Raw genomic sequence first — 16,202 nt, forward strand, 5'->3', positions numbered from 1 at the left:
AGGGATTTTAGCCACTGGGGTCAGCAGTTTATGTCGATGTCTATATACTTGGGCGTGAGTTTGTGGATATAGATAGCCAGCAAGCATGACGTACGTGGGGTCGAGGCTGTAGCAAGTGGTTGTATGCCTACATACATACAACTATACTTACACACCAGTGCTGCTTGCGTAGCTTTCTTGACGTAAGAGTATTTCTGGGACAGGAATAGTTATATACAGTTAGCCAATGTTCCGGGTAACGTTTGTTTAGTTGTTTACTCTCCTATCTAGTGAAAAAGACAGGTAAGAAAAAGATTCGAAAGGCAACAATGAAAAAAATACAAATTGGATTGTCACAATATGTAAATGACACAACTATATAGTACAACTGGCAATGGTAGTCTCACCAGTTTTCCCGAGTCGTGAGAAACAGACTGGCCACATGGCATTATACTATCCCTGGACTGCGAATGTAATTAAACTGTGATATTTGTGATTGCTGTGATGGTAACTGTCATAGCCCCGATATGAGGGAGTACTATAGACTCCGATTTCAAACTAACCACAGTTACTGATGTCTGTCATTTGTTCATACCCTGATAGATACTTTGCTTAATCATTTGCCAACTCTTGTTTTTAAGTGGAGTCTCCGACTGTTGAAAGGCCAGGGGTATGCCATTAACCACACCTTGAAAGTGTAGGAGCGGTATTTCGTAGTCTCCAGCCAGTTTACCTTTTCAGTCAATCTTATGTTTTTGCAAGTCACAATCAAATTAAATTATGTTTGCCCACATCCTGGTAAGAACACTCAAACAGCAAATATTGAATAAACTCTTAATATATAGAAAATGTCTCATCTGTATCAATCCGTTTCTTTAATCTTTTACACGCGCACAGATACAGATATGTTGTCCTTTAACAACAGTTAATCGAGTCCGCGAAGAACACCTACATGCAACCGACGAAGATGACATTCTCATACAGATGACACTTTCTATACCAGTCTGTTACACGTATATACGCTCCAGAACCCTCGATTGCACTCATTTTCACCTTCACGTCATGCGTTCTACTCTATATATACACATATAATTGCCTCCATCCTGACTCACCTTGGATGAATGGGAACTGCAGGGATGGGATACCTGTCACTTTACAGCTGCGTCAGAGCTATTTATAAGTATATTACATAGCAGACGAGCTGACAAGAGAGAAGTAATGACTTATGTCCCTTGAACGGATTGTTTTGAATAGCTACGCACTGGCATGTTGAACTATGCTAAACAACAAAAACCTAAACTAATTTATCCCTAACACGTTTGTTAAGCTCTGGCATATGTGAAAGTTAATAGCTTTACGAAACAGCCTGGTTTTTCTTTTTTCGTAGGACATATAATGCAAACTTTCCCGTAAGTGAAAATTGCCTCGATCGTGCATTTGGCGGGTATTTTGAAAAAACCGCTCTCGGAAATAGACCGAAGCTCTAACTACACCGCAAACACGAGGGAAGGCAAACGGTTTCCCATAAACAGCAAACGAGGCTGTTTCAAGAAATGGAACATGGTTGAGGAATAAGTTCCGAAGAAAGACATTTTTCATAGGTAAACATTCAAATCTTTCATGGCTGCTTCTGGGCCATGGTCAGGTTCACTAGCAGGGGGATCAAATAGAAAAGTCCACTATATGTAGCAATGTGTCTTGCTAAGAGTCAGGTATATTTTTAAGAGTTTTTTTTTTAAACCCCGAAATAAACTATTATTGATACTCTGGTCAAAAATATTTCATTTCCATACCCACTTCACTATGAACAATGGATCTTACCGGACTCTCCTTCCCCTTTGTTAAATAGGATCGACCGACCTATGACGTACTTCCGCTATTCGATGACTTCCAGCGCCTCTTTCCCTGCAGTCTCCCTTGGCGTCTGGTGTAAATGAAAAACGCTCGATGTAGCCAAATATACTCCACAGTACCACTCATTCTTGATCTCGGCCAAATGTAAGTATATTCAAATTCGCGTTTCTTATAAAAATGCATTAAGCAGTTTCTATTTTTTCCCGACAAAAGGGAGTTGCAAACGCAGCATGTGAAGTAGTTGTATCATTTGCCTGGGCCTCGTGGCCTGTCGTACGTACCCTCTGAATGTCTTTGGAATATTGTCTGAGTTTTAAGCAGATTACAGTATATTATGTTAACCACAAAAACAAAGCAGATTACAGTATATTATGTTAAACACAAAAACTCTAAAGTTGTTCTTCAAATTTTGGATTGTTATATCTATAGAGTTCTTGAAGGTGTTCAAATTAGGCGCGTATTTAAAGTTCGTCGGGAGAATTCTTATTTACAGCAACTCTGAGAAAAGTAACTTTTGAGTTTAATACTGGAATAATGGCGAATACTTTTCCATGCAAATTTCTAGTAATGTTAGTTTGTGGTGGTAAGGAAAATACATGCATATCGATGTCATCACCTCATGAAAAATATTGAATATTTGAATCAGCACAAACTCCATATGCAGGTAACTTTTTAAATTTATCCAAGATAAATCCTTCAGAAAGAATCACACCACAAAGTGAATTCATTTTTTTTTTTTGCAATGTACCTCAACAGCTAACACTGACAAGAACCTGTATTGTCAGGTTTTATTTTTTCGGCCAGGAACCCCCCCCCCCCTCCCCATTAACTAATAATATTAATGAGAATTTATATAGCGCCTTTCCAAGAATTGTACTCAGAGCGCTTCACATTAATCGTACATAGACTAAATTGTCATCAGCTATGATAATTCTGTTTCAGGCTTCCATTTGCAACCACACTTGAGAATGAGCTGACAAAGAGATGCTTTATCATGAGATGAGTCACATGTAGTAGATGTTCATAATAGCTGACAATGAAAGAGATTAGTCCTTCCAAACACATGTGTTAAGGAAGGAGCTGGGCTGGCACATCACAATGAGCTAACTGGATGAATATGAGAGCATCAGTATCATCGATAGCAGTGAAGAGGGTGTAGAGAAAGGCTGCTATGAAGTATGAAGAGGCACAATGCATTCTGGTTCTAATCAGGCGGTTGAGGCAACTCAGAGTGATTGTTCGGTGATATGGAGCCAGAAACTTAGATGAAACCACTGGTGGTGAGGATGTATTTTCTTTTGCATGTAATAGCAGTGAAAACGAATTCCAAATGAGAGACTGTCGGCTTAAATAAATTGATTGGGGTCAGATATATAAATATATCTACAATTGTTTGTTCTTTTTTGGTACTCTTTATGTTAAGTAAATTTTATGTTACCATTGGCAGACAACAGTTTTATAAATAGGATTAATAAATATTTGTTATGTTATGCCAGGGGCCCTGGGAGCTGTGTTAAAGAAAGGAGAGGTAATTCTCCAAAGAAGAGGTTGTCCTAACTGTGAAATGGCATGAACAATGTGTACATCCTGACAACAGTGTACTTACCACCCATGCAACATCTGAATATGGTATCAGCTCAACAGCTGTGGCAGACCATGACAAGAACGTGTGGTTCTGATCTTGGTGATTTTTCAGCTATTTGATGGTGCTTTTTCACATGGTGGGAGAAGCTATTTTTCTTTCTTCTAATGTCATCTGTCACACAAGTCCATGTCTTACACAAGTATTTAGAGTTGCAATTTTGACTTGATGCATTGTAAAAGTGTATTATTGGGGTTTAAAATGATACCTCACCTCTCAGTAATAATAACATAATATTATTATTATACAGTAGCTTCTTTTGGTTGCATAAATGCACCATATTATCATACTCCTACAAGAGTGAGACCAGTCCAGACCTGTGGAGCATGCAAAATCAAACTTATGTAAGCAGTCAAAAGCAGACTGCCTATTGTTATGCATTGTGTAATATAGAGAGAAAAGTCATCAAGACTACATAACAAAAAATGAAAGGGTCAGTATTAAGGTTTTTATTGTTTGATGTCTAGAAATGCCATTACTAATGTGTTTTCAACTGCAGTTACGATCTGCATTTTACCTCGTGTGTTTTACAAACGCATTTTTTACTTGTTTTGTTTTGCACTATGTTGCTGACAAGTAAAAATTGCAAGTATTGGGTCTGCTAACTTAGCACCAAAAGCACAAAGTTTGAGCATTTCAGTCCATGGCTGCAGGATCTTTAGTTACGCAGCACTTTAAGACTCCCGTATAAAAAGATGTCACGATGGGAACTTTTGCGAGGGAAAATACTTCAATCTTTCCTCCAAAGGTAATGCAGGATTGCGTCCTATGAAGATAATCGTCAGGATGAACTAAAGATTCCCAGATGCCTGCTATGGTTGCCCCTTTGCATACGGACATATTGTCCTCTCACTTTTCCCGGGTACAGGTGGAGCTGTCCAAGGTGCTCCTCGTTGGAAGCCGAACACATGAGGGCGGCATTGGCGGTGGGATGGTATTTCAAGTTCCTCTCACGTAAAAATACTGTTATGTCTTTGGATACGATTTGATAAAATTGTTCCCGTAGCAGTAAATCCCTAAGATGTTCAAAATCCTTTGGAATATTTGAGAGTGAAATCTACCAGTAGGCCAAACTGGCTAGCCGAGTCAGTAATGCTGTCATGGACTCCTCGGCTTGGGGTCCGCAATCTTTCCTGGTATACTTCTCTTTATTCTCAAGTCCATTGTTATTGATAGACCTTGCCCTCTGGCCCTCAAAATCTCGCAAGTAACTATTCCCCTTTGTAGTAGGGGTTGGGGTTCCCCTTCTTCCCTTTGTTGAGATGTGCCCGGCTGAGGGTCTGGTATGGCCGCGGTGTCCAACCGAAGGCTGCGCTTTGGCCCTCCCATCAGGGGCTTAAGTTCGGCCACTGCAATGTTGGTTTTCTTTGCTTCTTCCTGGTACTTCAATGTCCTTTCTTTTAGTGATAACAACTTATGAGATACGTAGTATAACTGCACATCCAGATGATGTTTTTCATTGTAGATTTGAGGCTAAGTACAGAGGCAAGACCTCTGCAGGCCAACTGAAAGTCTTGGCATGGATCTCATATCTACAAAGATAAGCGTCTATGTCATCCAGATCCTCTTGAAATGTAAGCAGCTTAGGAGTATAGCCTTCGAATAGACGCTCACTTTTCTCTTGGCTACCACTCCCGGAATATGTTCCTTTCTTCAGTTCTAACTCTTAATCTCTTTCTCTACTTTAGATTGTCTCTCTGCTTCTTCTTTCTTGTCTAACCTATCCGCTTCCTTCTCTCTGGCTAACCTATCCGCTTCTTCATTCTGGAATTCAAATTGTCTCTCTGGCAAACCCATCCGCTTCTGTCTCTCTGGCTAAGCGTTCTTCGTATCTCTCCTGTCTCTCAATACACTGCAGCACATAGTTCGTAAGGGCTTCGTCCTTCAGACCCATCAGTTTCCCCTCCCTTACATAAGCTACATCTCTAACCGGCTCTGCCATAATTAATATAACTCCAATGAATCCGCACTAACAGATTCCCTATTTTACTAAATAGTGTCAAACTATTAAAAAATCACACACTTGAAACGTCCTATCAACATCAACACATACTTCTACATACGTACACGTACACATCAATCGATATTTAATACTGGCATCAAACAACCTCACTTAAAGTGTATTAACACTGTTACAAAATCTTCAGCTTGAGCACCAATGATAATGTTTCCCAACTCCCACAACAAGGAGTAAATACCAATATATCAGTGACTTTAAGCAAAGTAGATGCAAACATGTAATTTCAACAAGCAAGCCATAGTTAATACATCGAGCAGCACCAAAAAAAGTTTTTTTCAAATACAAGAAAGAGTCCTACAGCTGGAGACGGGAATTAGTGCACACCGCCCTACAAGTTTTAAAAATTAACTTATTTCACAAAAAATAAACACCTATACTTCAAGCCCAATGGACAATCACATACATGAGATCAAAGACAAGCTCTCATCCAACTCAGCACAGAACGGGACAAACATGTCGGGGTCACCAATTGTCAGGGACGAGTACAGATCACAACGCAATAACCTCGCTCAAACATGAGTAAGGGTTATAATCCCTGCCTACCTAATCCTAACCACCTGTTCCTGCCAATGGGCCTAACTGATAAAAAAGAGAGATCTGAAAGAATATTGCACACAAGTGCTATTCCATTTCCAAAGGACACAAATTATCTGGGATTTTTCTTAATGCAAAAGTGCATAGTACACACTTTTCTGAACTGATGTTCAAAAGCAACTCCATGTCGCACCAAACCTGTGTGATGTTCCTTATGTGGAGTGGCTTGTTTATAATGCTTGACTTTATTTGTCTAAAGCTTTCCTTATGCCACCTTCTAATCACTTGTTGCAGATGCAAGGAAGGCTTTCTCATGCTGTTTAGAATGTTCCTCATAAAATTTTCTGAAGGAAAAGCTGACACATTGTCCAAAGAGACATGTAACTTTGCATCATCAGCAAGATGAAGAAGACTATGTACGTTGTACACCAGAATGTTCTTCTCATACAGCTGTGAAAAATGCTGAACAAACAACAGCAGCAGACATTTTGTGTAGCTGTTGTATATATTGGATCCATCCCTATGTAAAAGTATGTGCATAGCAACACTGAGTAGGAGGAAGTTAGAATACATGGCAGTTGGCAAATGTCCTGACAAAGCAACAATACCAGTATACAATAAAAACTGAGAAAATTCAACTGCTTTCCATCAAGCGACGTCTACCAAAGACCTTGGTCTTGGAAATTCTGATGGGAAACAGTTTGCAAAGTCCTGCAGCATGTGTGAGATGTTAGAAAGGACAACCTGACTTTGCCCTACATTACACACACCCTTCATCCACAAAAAATGGGTCGTCTCATTACGCCCAAGCAAACAAGTGCATATCGTCCAGCACCACTTGCGAGACAAGACCAGTCCCTAACCCTGAGAGTGGCGTAGAACCTACATGCTGTCATCTACATGTCATCTCATCAAATGAACGCTCTGACTGTGCCTCTGATTTAACTACTGGAAATGTCATTTTATTCTTCCAAGCACCAGTCTTTATACATCTTTCACAGCTAGTGTACCCCATTTGAGGTTTAATATTTTTTATAAGGGACCTAGCAGGTGCATCACATACTAATGCTGATATGTTCAACTTTATTAACACCTCATCATGTTTAACTCCAGACTGCTTTAACTCATGGTATTCTTGGACAAAAGCATTTAAAAATTCAAGGGTTTTGGGCTTACCCTCTCCATAAAACAGTCCTATCAAAAATGGCGCGCTCCTAAAAGGCTTATCAAGTAACCCTTGTATAGGCCAGAATTGTTCATTGCTGCTTTTAAACAGTGGCACCCCATCAATGTTTACTTGCATGTACACTTTAAATCCTTCTATTGGATTTGCTGCTGCATGGCATTCTAAAGCCTTTTGTATTCCATTGCTAATACCGAAATGGTAATATGAGCCACCAGACAATGCATGAATTTGTGCATTAATGTCAACTGAGGAAACAGTACGTAGTAGAGTCTTTTAGAAGCTCATGATGCTTTTATCTTAACAAGGCAAGAAGTGCTGAAAGTGAACTGTTGGAAATGTTAAAAGTTGTGGCCCAGTATGCCAACTGTGTGGCCAAATCTGTATCTGTTTCACTTTCGCTGTCTTGAGATATTACTGGATCAAGCTGATCATCAATATAATATTCAATAAGATTTCTCTACATCATCATCACTATTTTCATCCAAATTGTAGTCAGTCTGTAAATATTGGCTCAGTGTTGTCGCCGAGATTTTTTATGCTGCTGGATTCCCAAACTGTTAAAACTTATCCATTTTTTTAAAACATTATTGGAAAAATATTTTACTGCTACTATATCCATATGCATTGTATTCTATGGTGTATTGTAGTAATATATATTCTTTAAAAAAAAAAATACCTTGGAGCGAGGAGTTCCATTTTGATGTTTACCTTGTTGGCAATTATAGCTTGCAGTTTGGGATTACCGTAGCTAGACGGGTGTTTAAACCTCACACCTGGCATTCCTGTAACGTTTACAATGGGTGCCAGAAAGTGTTATTTTTAGGGAAAGGCATCTTCCCATTCCTCCTTTCCCAATGCTCTGCCTGAAATCAAACATTTAGGTCAGATAAAATGCTATAAAATTATCTGCACACTAAATTCAATACATGTTATCTACTTAAAATTCTTCCATTAGGTTAGAAAGTAAATAATTTCCCTCAAACTATTTAGATTCTCTAATACTGTACATCTCATGCTCCAAGATAGTAGAAAGCTTCAATGCTGTGCTCATGGTTCCTATAGCAGTTTCTTAGTTTATCATCTGCTATATGGTAATGGAGAAAATAGTTTTTTCCAGTATCTTCTGATCTAACTTTGTGTGTCAGAAAAACATTGCCAATCAGGCTGATCGCATTTCCCCTTTGGCACGAGACCTTAAGGAAATCAGAAAAGTCATTTATCTGATTGCAAGGATTTCATAAATTTTTCCAAGGGATACGATATTGACACTTTCTCACCATATGCCTCATTAACAATTTTTTGCACACATCTGTGCAGATACTTGCTGTCTGATGATGCCCTTGGCAATGGTCCCTGAGTTGGCACATTTCTTACTATGTTATCTGGTGAGACAACAGTAATCTTGTTCTCGAAATCTACTTCGACGTAGTACTTTGCGCCTATATGTGCAAGAACACTTTCCTGCAAATTAAAGCATTTAACTGTGCTTTCACTAATGGATTGGAAATAAAGTGTACAGTTTACCTCTGTGCATCTAATACATATATTATAAATATGCAAAGTTCATCAAAGAAGAACGGGAATTATGTACATTATGCCATTGTGAAAATAATGTGGTGAACACTCACCACTTTATTCAGCTGGCACACAAGGAGATTTATGTGATTCCATTTCTCTTCTAAACTGGAGAGCATGGGCTGCAGCCTCCTCCGCCAGTTTTTTTTTCCCCCAGAGGAGACAGGGCTATGAATTCTGCCCTGCCGCTGGCAAGAAATTATGCATTGCCTGTCAAATACAAATAGTCATTTGAAAAAATTGCATGTCAACCATCCCAAAATCATTAAATTATTTTGATTTCAGCAATCACTGTAAAGGTCACAGTGGTATGTTAGACCTCTTGCTTAAATGGGATGCTTACTTTCACCCTTGCTTGAGTCGCTTTAAAAACATTGTCAGTGCAGTGTTTCGTTTTAAGCCCCAAACAGTTTTCGGAAACCAAATATTTTATTTAATACTCCCTTGCTTTTCACACAGATCATAAGTAACATATTTATGCTTAAACGTCCGCAAGAGTAAGGGGTTTAATGCTTAAATAAAAGTGTATAACAGTACATTGATGAGCATGTGCTGATTTATGTTTTAGACCCCCTAGCAGCTTTCTGAAAACAATTTATAGTTACGTACATTTCCTTTCTTCGCTTCCATTTTATTCGCCTTCCAAATCGATATATAAATATAAAATAAGTACTATAAGTTACAGCCCTTGTCGTACAGCAGATTAAAAGGTTTTGTTTGTGCCACAACTCAATGATGTGTTAGTGGTATGCTAGTGAATTCAAGCTTGACCCACTTTCCTGGGATGGGTCTCGGCTTTCCTATCGCAATTGTTGTCATTGCGGGGTTGTGCAGGGGCCTTTCATGCGGTGCAGCTTATTCATACCCATCGCCTGCTTCTGCTCCTCGAGGCGCTCAAACTGCTCGGCAACAACCGTAATTTATGTGAGGCTTGCCGCTCCGTTTGTTTCTATGTGGAGCATCAAGTCGGTCCGGTAACTTCCCAACACTACCTCCATGGTAAATTCCTCCCACACACTTTTGTGGTCGGATGGGTCTACCTTGGCCACGCATCATCCATTTATCAAGGTAATGTAACACATGGCGATGGAACTGCTTGTGTGTCTCGTCCGCTGGTTTAGTCGCCCTTCTAAATCGCAGCAGGCAAGCTTCTGCTGTCACCTGGAAGCGCTGTAAAAATGCCGTTTTGAGAGCCTTGTAACTGGTCACTTAATTGTTAATAGATTTCCTTCACACTATCGCAGAGAAGATCCGACAGCTGAATGGCCCAATTATCGTGTGGTACCTGAAATGCCTTGTCCAACTTTTCAAATGACGTCAGAAACCTCTCTTTCTGATCGTTTCTACAGTCGAACGGAGCCATCTTAACCTCAGTCCCCCTTCCACCCCCCAAAGAGATCACAATCGTCAAACACACAGCAGTAGTAACCAAGCCAAGCTAGTCTACCAAAGTTGTGTCATCAGGAATACAACTCACACGCTCTCTTATGCACTGTCTGCCCTACACTAGCTTAAACGAAATCACAATCGTTTAGCTAACAACACAACATCCAAGTTAGAAAAGCAATGAACAAGTTATCTCATCCAGAGTAACCTCACCACTCACCAGCTCTCACGCTTCCTTACATGGGCACTGTCTGCCCTACACTAGCTCAAACTAAATCACAATCATTAAGCTAGAAACACAACAGTGAGTAAGGAAAGCAATCATCGGGGTTAGGGTTACAAATCGTCCCGTGTGAAAAGATTGCGGGTGCATGCAGTGTACAACAAAACAGTGTAATTATAGGCTTGGCTTAAATACCAAAACCACATGCAGCCTATACAATGACTCACTTACCTGGACTAATTCAATCCAATCCTGGACCAGCTCCCAATATGTCGGGAACTCCGGGGAATGAGCACGTGGAGATGGTCAGAGGTTGGGATTGTCGTTGCCTTGGGCTGATCACACTCGGACACCGCTACCAACTCACTCCGACATTCATGTGTACACACACATTTACACTAAATTGCTAATTATACTTTACTTTACTCTTGAGCCCGAGCGCGCTTCCCCAATAAAAAAAAGACAAAGCAGTTTAGTATGATGAAGAAATTCTTAATAATTGAGAGTTTTACCAATCACTTTACAAGATTATGCAATTTCAAATATGGCCATTCTCATGGTGCCCTGTTATCTATCCCTAGTCCAGATATCGTGAGCCACTTAACTACTACACACAGCACACTACACTCGTGTAACACACTCGCCACTTATCTTTTCGCACAAAGTCTCTTGCCACATGGAGGGCCCTGATGTCCGAGAATCTGGTGATATCCTCCATCAGTCGTACTGCCTCCTTCACGAGCGCTGAGACTTCTGGCAGTGCCCTGTGCCACCAGGTGTCTCTTCCTCACCTGTTAGGCCGTAACAGCGGTCAGAGCTTGATCACGCCTAATAAGGACCAACGCTTATCAGCCTTGATCTACGGCTCTACGGTCAATGGCTGCGGAGTAAATTGTAATGTCAGAAGGCACTGTGGAGGCTCATTCTCGCCCACACAACTGTAAAGGCATGAAACAGGTGTATTAAACAACACTAGTGACAGTTCTAGCTAAATATCTCAAACCTAAAAACTTACCAGTTTGTACAACCAAATGTAAAGTATGCCTTAAAGTCATAAATGCCAGTTTGCGAGTATTATGACATTGTTTTAAAGATACTTTCTGTTGGATGGCTTTGCAGAGAACACTGTTTGATCTTCATCTGAATCAGATAAAGACATTCACCTACAACATGATCCAAAAATGCATATTGCAATATTCTCTAGATGTCTATTTGTATTGAAAAAAATAACATAACAGAATTACTGTAAAAGATGAAAAGAGTTTGCCCTGATGGCCGCCATATGAAGTGCTGCTACCTATGTCCGAAAATCCCTGTAGCAGTAATTTCAGCTTTGCTGCTGCCTTCGGATACTCATCTATGAACAGATTAGTACACGTGCGTAACATCTAAGTGTCTTTTAGAATGCACAATCCTCTCATCAATCATTGCAGTAAATATGCCTCATTATCTTACCGGTCTCGTACTTAATAGTTGTAAATGGATAAAGACTCCAAGAATCCATTGGTACTGGGCAGTCAATAACCGCTCGTTGAGAATCCTCTTGATTGGGCCAATAGCAATGTCCAGTCGCCATCTGTATCCAGATGCTTGGGACAATGCTGGTTTCCAATCCATATTCGCCTTGGAAATCAATTATTGAAAACTTCTTCATTTTTAGATCGCATATATAGTATACAGGCACAAATGTGTTCTAAAACCAAACCTTAATTAGCTTTTAAACCTATGCTTGATACCTATTCAAGTGGAAGTTCGATGAATGAAGTTTGATATGGTAAAAGTACTAATTTTCTTTCAGCTTCTGAAAGCGATACATGTTCAAACAAACTTGTCAGATCAGACACTTTAAATATGTTTAACTTAGAAGAATCAAGTGGACTGGTGAAAAAGTTAATTGATGAGGAAAATTGCTATATTATGAAAACAATGTCTGAAGTGTGTTAGTTAGTTCCCGTTATGCCGGTCGGCACGTAGGGCAGCGACAAAGGTCCTCCACTGAAGTGTGTGCAGGGACTAAAATGCTTCTTATCAAGCAAACTATACCTCTAACCTGTATACAGTTGTTACCCTCTGTCACCAAAAAAAAATCTTTGAATAAATTTTTTGAAATTGTTGCGCGTCACCTCAAACAGGAGGGGTCCCACGTTCCACCTCATTGGAATGTTATCGGGCAGTGGAGATGTGCGCTCTGGGAAAGAATTATTTGACATTTTTTCACTCAAACGCTTTATAACTTGCTGGAGTGGATATTGTGGATTCAACACTAATCTCTTTAGCCTGCTTAGAAAGTTTTCAAATGGAAATGCAGAGTAAGCATCCAGGGGTCCAAACAGTTTAACATCTTCTGCAATATGCACTAGGCCATGCACATTATACACAAGAAAGTCTCTTCCATACAATTCTGCAGCTTGAGAAACAAATATGCTAAAAGTTCATTAGCATAATCACCATTGGTTTGACAAAGCTTAGGATCACAGAGACAATGCAACAAAGAGCAAAAGAAAATGTTAGTAAAGGTGAGGAGAAATAGTTCCTTTCAAAACAACAATGCTACTATACAGCAAGAACTGTCTAAATTCTGTACTGAATATCAGTAGGTAATGGAGCATCCACATCAGGAAAGGCCATTTCCCCATCCCATACTCCTTTCTGGGAACATTTATCACACCCATAATAACCTGTGTGACTTTTTACTTGTTCGACAAAAGCTCTTGCAGGTGTGTCACAAATAAAACAGGATAAAGATAATGTCACTTTTTCAGTGACTCCTAGAAGACAATGGCAGCCTTCTTGCAGTGCACACATCTCTGTAACAAAATCATTCTAATAATCTTGAACATTGCTTGGTTTGTCATTGCCACAGCTAAGCTATTTTTTGTTCAACTCGACACTGATTCTCATCTAGTTTCCTTGATAGTTTTTCAAAGATCTCACCTTGAGCTGTTCTTCCATTTTTTTTCTCCATTTTTTCCATGAATCCGTTGATGGTAAGTTCATCCATTGGGCCCAGGTTTAGTTCCACATCGCCGCACCCGCCTAACAGTGATATGAAGTAGAGTAGAATAACACAGCAGATCTTACAGTTATATCGGCCTTTTTCTGGAGAATGTTTATCAAGACTGGGCTAAAATGTCCAAGTTTGATCATATCCCCTGGATAGGTGTACTTAGTAAATTGCGTATATTTTCCAGGTAATTAACAAAGTTTTACCACATCCAAAAATGTGTGACCTGTCGGCATTGTGAACACTTCTCACCCCCGTCATTGTCACAGTAAAGACCAATGACAAAAGGATCAGTCACAAAAGGACCAGAGACTGGACCAAGAATAGGCCAGAACTGAGTTCCAGATGACTTGAAAAGTGGCAACCCATTAACATTAACTTGGAGCATTGCATGGCAACTTCCAGATTTAAATTCCAACCTGAAACAACATCAGTCAGTGAGTTTAAAATACCAGAATGGTAGTAAGAACCAGATCCAACAGCTTTCAGTTTGTAGTTTTGTGGTGTTTTCATTAGAGTCCCTAGGAAAAGAAGGATGGAACTGAGGCAGTAGGCTGAAAAGCTCTCCTTCTGCAGTCATAGGAATGTTATTTTTTGTTTGACACCCCATGAGCTTATACCTATGTGCAGATTTTCCGACTGATTCTCAGAATCAGACTTCTTCTTGTTCCTATTCGCCCCCAGTGGAGCATAGGGCCGCAGCCACACCCCGCCATCGAACCCACTTCTGGGCATCCCTTTCCAGTTGGGACCATGTCACCAGCACACGTCATAAGCCTCTCCGAAGAGGGATCTTCCTGTCCAGGCTCCAGATGTACAGTTATCGTGCTTATGGTTTCTGTAGCCTTTAATTTTTTACAGGGTGGGGTTGCTAGCCCCACGCCCAACCCTCCTTTATCCGGGCTTGGGACCGGCAGGTTACCTGAGTGGCTTCCAGGGGGAGTTCAGAATCAGACTGCACATTGCAATTATCTTGTCTGTCAAGTTCGGCAATAAAAGTTGAAAATTCAGCAGAAATCAAATCTTCATTGCTCATAGTATCACCATTGGTATCACAGCTACTGGTTTTGAAGAGCAAGAAAGGAGATTAGAGGTACAATCCCGTTCAATTGTGCTTGCTACAGTAGCACAATTTTCCTGTCTTGTCTGATTACCAATGGTACTGGCCCATTGCTGTTGGTAGAGTCTGAATGTAATTCGTCGCTACTTCTGCTAGAAGTTCTAGCATAATCTAAATGATCCTTTACTCTAGCTAAAATTCTTCCTTTTGTTTAGTAGGAGCATAATGCGTTGCAATTGTCAAATGTAAATTCAGGTAGCAAATTTATACAATGGATGCTGTTTAAAAATAAACTACACGTACGATAATATATATATAAAGTACGTAAAATTATACATGTTTTCACGATCTACATGCTGATGTTCTTGTCTTATCTTTCAATTTACCCATATTGTCTTTATTGAGGTTCGCATGCCATAGAACCTATATCATTATATTCTCAATATTTCATAAGACTATGCTTTAGCAAAAGTAATGTAACCAACAATTTTTTTTTTTTTTTTTTTTTTGTTGGTCTTTCTTAATTTTATTTTTGGACATGTAGTTATGCCCGAATGCACAATTTTTGTATGGTAACAGGTTTCATTATCTTAAGTTTGAATCTAAGCATCAGTTTCAAATCTTGAATTACAGTTTTCCATGCATAAAGATTTGTTTGACTCTTTATATAGCTCTTACAGTTTCTTTATCTATGAAGAGTGGGTGAAAGACAGTCTTCTCATGGTGGAAAGTTGAAAGGACATTATAAACCTGGCGAGGCAATGAACTTTAGTAGTAGTATAAAGGAATGGGCATTGTTGAAATGAATCTCTGCAGAGGGTGGACAAAAATTGAATTTGTAAAGTGCATTTCCTCATTTGGATGTGAGCTCAAAACAAACCAACCAAAAATAAGCATCATCAAAGGGATGAGACCATGGCAAACAGGAACAAGTGCATTGATGAAGATGACAACACTTAGGAATGAGGGAAATAGTTTGTGCAAGATAATTTGTAAAGAGATGGCTTTTGAAGGATTTGAACATACACAGTTCAGAGAGGAAGGTGCAGAAAGTTTCAGTTTGGTCTGAGAAAGAACATCTGCTGAATTTCTGCTGTCTCATGCATGGCAAAGAAAGGAGGATGGGTGACTTATGTATGACAAGCACCATAATACTTGATCTTGTTCCATTCTTTATCATTTACACAACACACAGAATACTAGACTTTCTTATTTTTATTCTTTTCTCTAGGCCCTGCTGTTAACTGGTGGGCTATGGGAGTCTGTCTTTTTGAGTTTTTGATGGGACTTCCACCCTTCAATGATAAGACTCCAGAGCTAGTGTTTGCCAACATTCTCAACAGGTTTGTCTGCTTTCAGCACTCTTACTTTTAGAAATGAAATATATCTGACCAATGTTTCTTAATCCTGGGCTCCTAGTCAGGAACATTGGCCACATACCAATGATTAAATTTCCCTCACTTTGGTAAGGAACCAGCTGGTTAAGTTACCCCAATAGGCAAATTAACTCCTGATTCAGAAGCCACTGAGGAGGTGATGTTACCTAAGTAACAAGCTTAGCATAGAATTCCCAATAATAAAGGGTGTCGTTATTCAATCATTTTGGAATTAGAGGGTGAGGCATGAAACAACTAAAATGAAAAGGTCAAATTTATGCATTCTGAACAAATGGGTTTTCTTGAGCAAGTAATAGATGCCAAAGATATTAATTTTATTTTCATATGCATTGAGCGCATCTT

At 39.6% G+C, this 16,202-nt stretch overlaps 1 long non-coding RNA gene across 1 annotated transcript; it reads left to right on the top strand.

Annotated features, from left to right (window-relative positions):
* Positions 1-1,826: 1,826 nt before the first annotated feature.
* On the top strand, positions 1,827-15,129 carry LOC112575147. The gene is made up of 3 exons (XR_003101574.1): positions 1,827-1,977; positions 2,776-3,113; positions 3,330-15,129. It is a non-coding gene; the product is annotated as an uncharacterized LOC112575147 (long non-coding RNA).
* Positions 15,130-16,202: the final 1,073 nt, after the last annotated feature.

This window comes from Pomacea canaliculata, linkage group LG11, assembly GCF_003073045.1.
Source record: "Pomacea canaliculata isolate SZHN2017 linkage group LG11, ASM307304v1, whole genome shotgun sequence".
NCBI classification, from domain to species: domain Eukaryota; kingdom Metazoa; phylum Mollusca; class Gastropoda; order Architaenioglossa; family Ampullariidae; genus Pomacea; species Pomacea canaliculata.